Source organism: Tachypleus tridentatus, chromosome 4, assembly GCF_004210375.1.
Source record: "Tachypleus tridentatus isolate NWPU-2018 chromosome 4, ASM421037v1, whole genome shotgun sequence".
NCBI lineage: Eukaryota > Metazoa > Arthropoda > Merostomata > Xiphosura > Limulidae > Tachypleus > Tachypleus tridentatus.
The window spans coordinates 81,607,801-81,616,946 of NC_134828.1; positions in this window are offsets into that span (position 1 = coordinate 81,607,801).

Here is a 9,146-nt window from a genome sequence, read left to right on the forward strand (position 1 = left end):
GCTAGGGTCCCTTTCTCTTATTTTGTATCACTAATCCCTCAATCTGCTCATCTTTCTTTAATTATTACTTCTTACAGTTCTTATACATCTTTTCCCAAGCCTTTCTCATCAGCACTCTTCTTCCAAATCTGTCTTCTGGAGTGGAATCTCTCTTTGGGTCTCTGGGCTCTCACATGTTCCACATTCAAATTGTAAGCCAACCGTTCACTCAGTCATCCTTCTTTAGACACATTTTCTTGTTCTTGATTGTTGGAGACTTTGCTGACATTTTTACTCTGGATATCTCTCATTTATCACAGAGATATGTTAACTTTATTCCCAGAACTTGAGCTGTTTAGAAGGTTGATCAGATGTTGCTTCCAATGACTATTTTTCCATTTCTTCTCTGTATTATTGTTATACTCAGATTCCTTGTCCTGTTAATAGTGTTGTTTCACCCATACTGCTCCAGTATGAGTCAGTTGACATTGTCTTTTATTGACTTGGTGTTTCTTTTGTCCTTGTGACTCCTTTCCACTTTAACCAATTGGATTAAACTTATCTGACTTGTTTATTCTTCCATGAGAAAGGACTCCATATGCCTTTTTCATATTACCTCCCACTAAGTTTGTCTCCTAATGACTTCTCTTGACTCATCTTCAATATCCCTAGGATGACATCTTGCAGGTGAGGATTTAGATCACCCATAACACTTTTGTGCCTCATTGTTTTTATTTCATTGTGATTCTCATCTGCATCTGTTTTAATCTCTCCAGTTGCCATTCTTCAGTTTTCCTAAGGCTTCTAGTGAGGTGAGTTGATTATTATTTTTAACTCTTTCATCATCATTACTATATCTTATTTCTGTACTGGAGACAGTGGAACCCATCCACATGGGTAGTAGTGCATCACAAATATTTCTTTCTCCCAAAAGGGAGATGAACATCTGCTCTAACTGATTAACTATAGAATATGAACTCACAAAATTATGAGCTGTATCTTAGCATTTATTGTGTTTAGGTGTAAACTGGGGGGTTTCTTTATGTTGTGTAAACTGTGATAGTTAGTGCAATTAAATTATGAAAAAATTACATTAATCCTGTAAAAGATACCAAATTACTTTCTCAATGAGTTTGCTTGTGATAGCTAAGATTCCAAAGTTATGTAGTGATTAAATTCCAAAAGTTGATGTTATGCTGGAAAAAGTCCTTAATGTATGGAGGATCAGCACTGTTATTCATGTTACAAACTATAAGTTATTCAACATAGTTCACTTTGGAAATGCTATGATAAGATCCTACTGTCTATCTATGAAAGTGAATAAACCAACTATTATTCCTTCAAACAGGAATGTAAAAAAATGAAATTATGATTTCCAACACAGTCCAAGAAAATAAAAAAATACCTGTATGAAAATGAAAAAAAAAATCATTCTAATGAGGAAATGTATCTAAGATCTGTGGCATATCCACATTTTTGACACTTTAGCGACTGGATGATGATAAAATGTAGGCAAGATTCATGGCAGCTCATAATAATAGGTATTTATTGCAAAAGGTTATTTTATCTGTTCCTCTTGGATCAGGAAGAGGGGCTACCACTACTAGATCTGATAAAATATAAAAATTGAGATTTGTCCAAAGAGCCAAATTTTCCAGGGAGAATTAGTTATGAAGAGACATTTCATATAATTTGTTCTGATAATTTTTTAAATTATATTTCACACTTTTACAGTATGAATATTCATTAGTTATTTATAATTTTGTATGTAGTTTGACTTTTTTTTTGTGGATCACAGTTCATCTTAGTTTTATTATAAACTATATCAAGGATCGCAAGGAACACAATCACGACTATATGAAATACTTCTAATATAAAATTGAAAAATAATAATCGTTTATATACTCCTTACGAAGAAAGACCAAGTTTTAGTAGTAAAACAAAAACTAATAAAGTCAATTGTTGCCATGTTACTCTACCAGAAAACTTCAACTGATGGACTAATCCGTTGAACGACATTTCTTTATCGTTATGTAATTCTTAATATGCTGATATTCTTGTGTTATAAATTTAGAAACAAATTTAAATTTCCAAATTTGTTTTGATGACGTTATGAACAGAAGTTAATCTCATTTTGCATATCACTCTGTATAGTTACTCTTAAATAGAATAGTCGTTTAACCACTTAAGAACCCGAATCGCGTTTTAAAAAATGTCGCCTACTACATTTTACCTAGCGTTTGATCTTGTACTATGTTATAAGCTCAAATACCCGGACAAAGGGGGTGAATGGTGTGATAACATAAATCCATAATCTCACACTTGTTTATAACATGTTATTACAATATTCATTATTGCATCGTTGTTTTGTATAAGCTTTAAGAACTCCGTCTGTAGTATATACTTAAAACATGATAAACGTTGTGTGATTGTCATTGTGGCTTTGTAGGAAAAAGTAGTGGAAAAATAATGGAGGTATGGGGTGCTTACGGTTACCTGTTTTCAACTCCCATCTGTTAATTTCCTTGCACGATGTTTCGGTCATTAGCCCCAGAAGTGTCTCACGGGTCAAAAGAACTAAGAAATGGATCTTCATATTAACCTTATAGTGGCTGTTGGACTAGAACTTCAGGCGAGAGTATGTACTATTGTATTGCTCCATAGAGAGTGATAGCGTACCCTCTGCGATATATAATACGTTTATGTGCTCTTCCCCCACTTTATATGTTGAGTTATAGATAATAAAGTTTTGTTTTTAAACGTTAAGACGTGGCGCCATCTATGAATGTAGTTAATGTTAATTTACGTCAAAGATAATGGGATGGAGGAAGAGGTCTTCTGCACCTGACCCTCCTGAGTATCTAAAATTCAACATACCCAAATAGCCACAAAGAAGAAGCGTAAAAGTCAAAGATAAATTCTCAATAACAGTGATAATGGAGGCGGAAGGATTGTGAAATGTCCCTTATTCCAAACTATCATCCCACAAAGTTTTATAAGTTTTTAGATTTTTGTGCTTTATATATGTAGAAAGAGAGAGAGATAGACTGTACTATAACGAGATACATATGTTAAAGTTGCAGTAATTAACTATTTGAATATTTCCGTGATCTCAAAATACAAAGGAAAAGAAAAGATTCTAACCTGTTAATTGTGGGAAGTAAACAAAGACTGCAATATTTTGTTTCTGTAAATCATGAATGAAGGTACTTTTTCGTAAGCATTTCTTCTGATGTGATAAATGTAAATAGTTTCTATTGGCCTTTTACAGTCCTTGCAACTCTTTGGTGGGCCAACGGTAAGTCTACGGCCTTACAACGCTAAAAACCAAGGTTCGATTCCCGCAATAAAGACAACAGCTAGCCCATTGTTGCTCTGCTCTAAAAGTTTTTTTTGTTTTTTTTGCATGGCCTAATGGTTAGGGTACTGGACTCGCAATTTAGGCGCAACGAGTTTGATTATACGCACCGATAATAGTTGAAAGGGTGGGCAAAAAGTGGTGGATGACATTCATTAGTTGTTTCCCTCTAGTTTAACACTTCTAAACTAGGAATGGCTAGTGCAAAAAAAATATAAAAAACCTCCAGTAGCTTTTCGCGGAACTCCCAAAACAAGCAAATAAAAATTTTGTACAAATTAATTCATACTTCCTAGAATGATCTTACTCAAATCAACACATTAAGCCTTTAAAAAAAAACACAAACAAACCTATCTAACTTATGATTAACATCAAATTTGTTAATTTATTTAGAAGAATTCAAAACCGTTTAGCATAAAAAGGCTTAAACTAATTTCATTATACTGCATAATTCTTATATGCACAGTCTACATTTGTCATGTTAACTTTTAGCAGGAGGTCGTATTCCTAAATAAACGCAACGAAATACACAATTCCTAGCTTACTGTAAAAAGCTAGTTTAACCGTAGTTAGGATTAACAATACACTGAATATTACTTTAAAAACGACCCACTACTTATTACACCATCAACTGTTGAACAAAGTAGTCTTTTGATTAAACAGAGTGGTGTCTACTCAAGCTAAGTATCGACATCTAATCTTTATAAAAACTAGTGTATGTCTCGTCACGTCACGCTTGATTTCTCGAAATAGAAGACATAAAAGCCAAAATGCATTTATCCAAAACGAATAGTTCGATTACTCTCTCTCTCTGCCCATTACGATTTTAAAGACAGGGATGCAAGGAAGGTGTTTGAGTTTATGGGTTTTTATTATAGCAAAGCTACATCGGACTGTCTGTTGCAACAGATAGGGAGGTGCCATGAAACATAAGTATAGTGAGTGTTGGTGTAATAAGCCTAAAATTAAGACACATTGTTGGATCACCTAGCTAGAGCTAGGTGCATAAAATTTATCGTGAAGGTAAATATGTCTATTCACTTGGATCGTTTCTGAATTAAATTATATCCTGTTATCTCTCCAAAGTTTCTTTTTATAACAAATATGGTTTTAGTTTTTTTGTCTCTACATTTCTTTTTATACTCTTAGGACGTATACTAACAGCAATATTAGATTATACTTTTGTTGCTAAGAGATACGACAATAAGCCACTGCTGGAACGTAGTGTTACCAAAACGCACTGGCTTTTATATATATTAGAACATCTAATCTACTCGGTAAAGGTTGAAAGTAGTTTGAATTTAACCATGCTAACCAAAACCTGTCTAAAACAAGGTACTCCAGGACAATTCTTAGAAACTATAAACGATATTATAAGTTGTTAATCTAACTGATTTGTACCAATAAGTATTCTATAAATACATCACGAATTTATTTAATGAATGGATCTTAACTTTGATTGGTTCACAAGTTAGCTATAAAGTAAAAGGTTCTACGACATTTTACTGCTGACGAAGGTAAAACAAATATTTAACGTTAAGATTTTCTGCGTATATAGAAATTATATTATCGGAAGACTATGAAAGCAATTATTATTATGCCAAAAATCTTTAACACGAAAATTGCGTCGTAAAATGTGAACCCTTTCAAACAAATAATAGGGTAAGAATTAGATATATAGATAGCGGTTTTTTTCTCCGGCAAATTATCCAGTTACTTTATTATTACGATCTTCCTGCAACTTCTTCGATCATCTTATTTTAAATCAAGTTTAGTACAATAGTTTATAAATTCACAGTAATTTTTGGGAATAAAGTCGTTCAGTGTGCAATGAAACATTTTGTTTCGAGAATATAACTATTTGCCGGTGGAAAAATACTGTCAATCATTTAAACAACGTTAAAATGTCGTTATACCAAAGTAGAAGCACATTGTGGTGAAGAAGTGTTGGATTGTTTTGTTGTTCTAGAACTAATGTTCTGTAAACAAACGAATACAATTTGCTATCTACACTATTAGTAAGGTGTTGCACGTGTGTTGAATTTAACGGACATGCACAGCTTAGACTCGTTAGGTTTTCACGTCAAGCGCATTATCGATACTACGAAGTACATGCATCCAGTGTAATTTGAAAATAGGCATATTTCTACTTTGACTTCGATAAATAATATAATAGCCTAATGCCTACCATAGATCAGAAAATAAAAGTGGAGGAACATGTGTATAAAAGTTGAGATTGGGTGAGACTATATTATGTACCAGCAGCATAGAAGGCTCTTGGCTCCACTTGCACCAAATATTGTGTAATGATTTTAGTCCTTTAACATGAGATATAGCAGTTGAAGGGTGTGCAAAAGTATGTTGCACATGTCAGTTAGCTACATCTGTACATCATCAATGAACCTCTTGTCAACTGGCTTGATCATAATAAGTAAAATAAAGAGTTCTTTAAGGATGATAATGAGGAGATGTCACCTCCCATTAGGACAAGGTGAGAACTAAGGACACTTGTGTAGTTATTCACAAGACAAGAAATTCTACATTTAGAGGCAATATTGAGCTCTGACACTCTACAAAGATGCCAACTTTGTTTGCAAGCATCAATCACTCAATTTACCAACATCACCCATAGGTTTCTCACTAATTTTCTTAAGTTTTATTTGTCATTCTTCTCCCTATGACATTATATTTTTACTCAAATATATATTGACATATATTATAGTAATAGCATGAATAATTAATTCATAGCATGCATAATTAATTAATAATCAACTGAAAATTGTAGTTCATCTGAGCTTTGCCTTTAAGAGAAACACTTGACTTTGACAGCTTACACATAGAAACATCTAACCAAACCAAATTATCAACAGTAGCTTCAATAAGTAACCTGAGATTGATATATTGTGAGTTAAGTGGGAAGCTGGAGGTATCTCTTTTAATTGCTATTACTGTACATAGCAATGTGTGATAGAGATAAATAACAGGAATACACCAATTACATGACTATACAATTATCAAAATACCTGGAAATTGAAATAAAGAATTGATCCCAGTGCTAAGACTTTGTAATGTGACTCTACCAGTGATTACATATATTCACAGGTTATTCAACAATATGTTGTTTTCATTAATACGTGAGAACAGATGTTTCAATTTTAACACTGAAATATTCACCAAGAAATGAATGTTAACAGAAAGATAAAAGCTACTTTTGAGAAAAAAACAGTTTCACTTGTGACTTTTCTTGTAGTGTAAAACTGTATTTGAGGTTCTCTGGTGAGAAAAATTTGGGTTATTTAAGTTTAGAACTGTAATATTTGAGTGGGTGAAGCTACCAGAATGATGTGTACTCATTATTTTATTGGGTTGTCTCAGAATATTTTTTTATCATACAAGTTGAAATATTTTAATAAATACAGTTTTCTGAATATTTCCTTAATGTTGTTTCAGGACAAGAGACAACCATGATGCGTGCATTAAGAGTACCGAAGTGAATGCAAAAAGTAGCAATTCTTGAGTGAAACTTTTAAAACTGCACCATGGCTCATACTAAATTTGTAACTGAGAGGTCTCCAAAGAAAAGACAATAAAAAAGTCATTGTTTCTAATGGTTAAAATAAGAACAGCTTTTACCTAATCTGGGTCAGTGTACGTGTGTAGGATCCAGTTTCCTGAGAGCATGCTGCACTTTGCTATATGAATAGCAATAGTAGCAGCACAAAAATTTTAGAACTGGTCAAGCAGGGACTAAATCAGGCTCGTATCTATAATGTTTGAAAAGGGATTTTAATATGCAGACCAAAGGCCAACACATGTTGTGCAAAACATGCTTCATCAGCGAAAGGTATACCATGTAGAATACCATAAGCAGCTGTGCTATAAAAAATAAGCATAATTTTTTTTACATCACAAAAATAAGGGTAGGGGGTTTAGCCATTGTTAACCTATTGGCCAAGCATTCATGGGAACCAGGGTATAACATTCTATACATAAATTTTGCTTGATACTCATGTGAACACTGTTGCTTCACCAAAGTGTGTCTCAAAGATTAGTTGTCCTTCAAAAGATAGTTTTTGGGGCCAGTAATTACTGTGACTGCAAGTTTACAAAGTTCCTTCCCCCTAAACATTTTTATGGCCTTTTGACCGATTAAATTTCACTGATCTGACATTTTCAACCTAGACCTTTAGTATTTAAGATGAAATTCTGGACCAACCTGGCTATCATCTTCATTCTTCAAAATTAACCAGAAACATTTTATAATTAGTAGGCTAATCTAATCCAGCATAATGGAAGTGAACTATGGAGATTTCTTGTTCAGCCAGAAACTGGACTTCTCAGTATACCCACATACAGCAGGGAGTGTTCTGATTTTTCGCCTGGCAAGGTATGGAAAAGTAACTGAGAGACATATCCAACATCAGAGCTATTGTCAAGCTCACACTGAAGCCTCAAGAGACCAAGTGGCCTCCATATAGAGGAAAGCAATGTCCTCACAACACATGACAAAAAGGAAAAAGACACCCATACCTCAAAAGTGGTGAAACAGGAAACAGAGAAGAGGTTAACAAAAATGGAGCAGTAGCTTTGGTGTTATACCAGTTCTGGAAATTCTTAATCCACAATATGAACACACACCTTTATGACCTGAATATAAAAATATTTTGCTTTTGAAAGGGCTACTACTACTCTTTCTAAAAGCAATTAATTTTTAGTAGCATCACACTATCTACAACATGCCAAACAATGTCAAAACATAGTTCTATATTGACTGTGGTTATCACACAAGTTGCATATTTGAAATTATTTTATGGTGTACTCAACCTCTGTACTTCATTATGCACACCCTTGCAAATACAGATCTTTTTATGAATACCAATAATTTACCAAAAGGTGTTTAGTTTTTAATTCCAATAGCATTTTAAAATCAATTTTGTAACAAATTTAAATATCTTTACTTCACTGTAATAAAGCAAAGAACAAGGATTTTTAAGGTGGTTATTTGATACAAAAATTGTTTCATCTGACAAAGAACTACCATAGGGTATATTTACAGAAATTAAGTTTTCTATTGCTTGTCTTTGCATGTGTATCAAATATTACATAGGCTTATTTCTGAAATTTCACTCAGTTGAGTTTATGTTAAAACATCTGTAATACAGTATTAATCCTCATAAATGTGTAATGAATCAGGCAATAATTCAAAGTACAATGCAAACACTGGTATGTGAAATGAGACATGTGGGGTGGGGGTCGAAAAAGATTAAATTTATTCTCTGATATTTTTGCAGCTATAAACATTTGTTGGATAAGGTGAAAACAATACATACAAATAAAGAAAGTGGATAAAATGCCTATCTTACACAATAATATCTGTAATAATGCATTTGTTAAGTAAAGATGAGGGCTGTCTAATCTAAGAGTTTTGTTGATTAAAAGTGAGAGGGTTAAAAAAAAAAAGTCAGTATTTTTTCCAGTTTTTTACTCCAGGAAATAAGAACACCTGTAATTTACTCTAAATGTTTCCACTATTATGCTGTACCATGATAAGCATCTTCAAGTTTCAGGATAATATGTTTAGGTACATAAAATGTTTTAAAATTAACTCAGATGTGACTAAGATATGCCAGGATGTACACATTATATAAAACTGCACATCTGCAAAGCTCTTTGCTTCATTACATGAAAACATAGAACAGTTACAAAAACATAAAAACTGTTGGTTTACTATCATTAACACTAAAAATTAGAATCACTTGTGTTGACTTTATAAAACTAAAATTTAAAACATTACATGGTTAATGGTTAA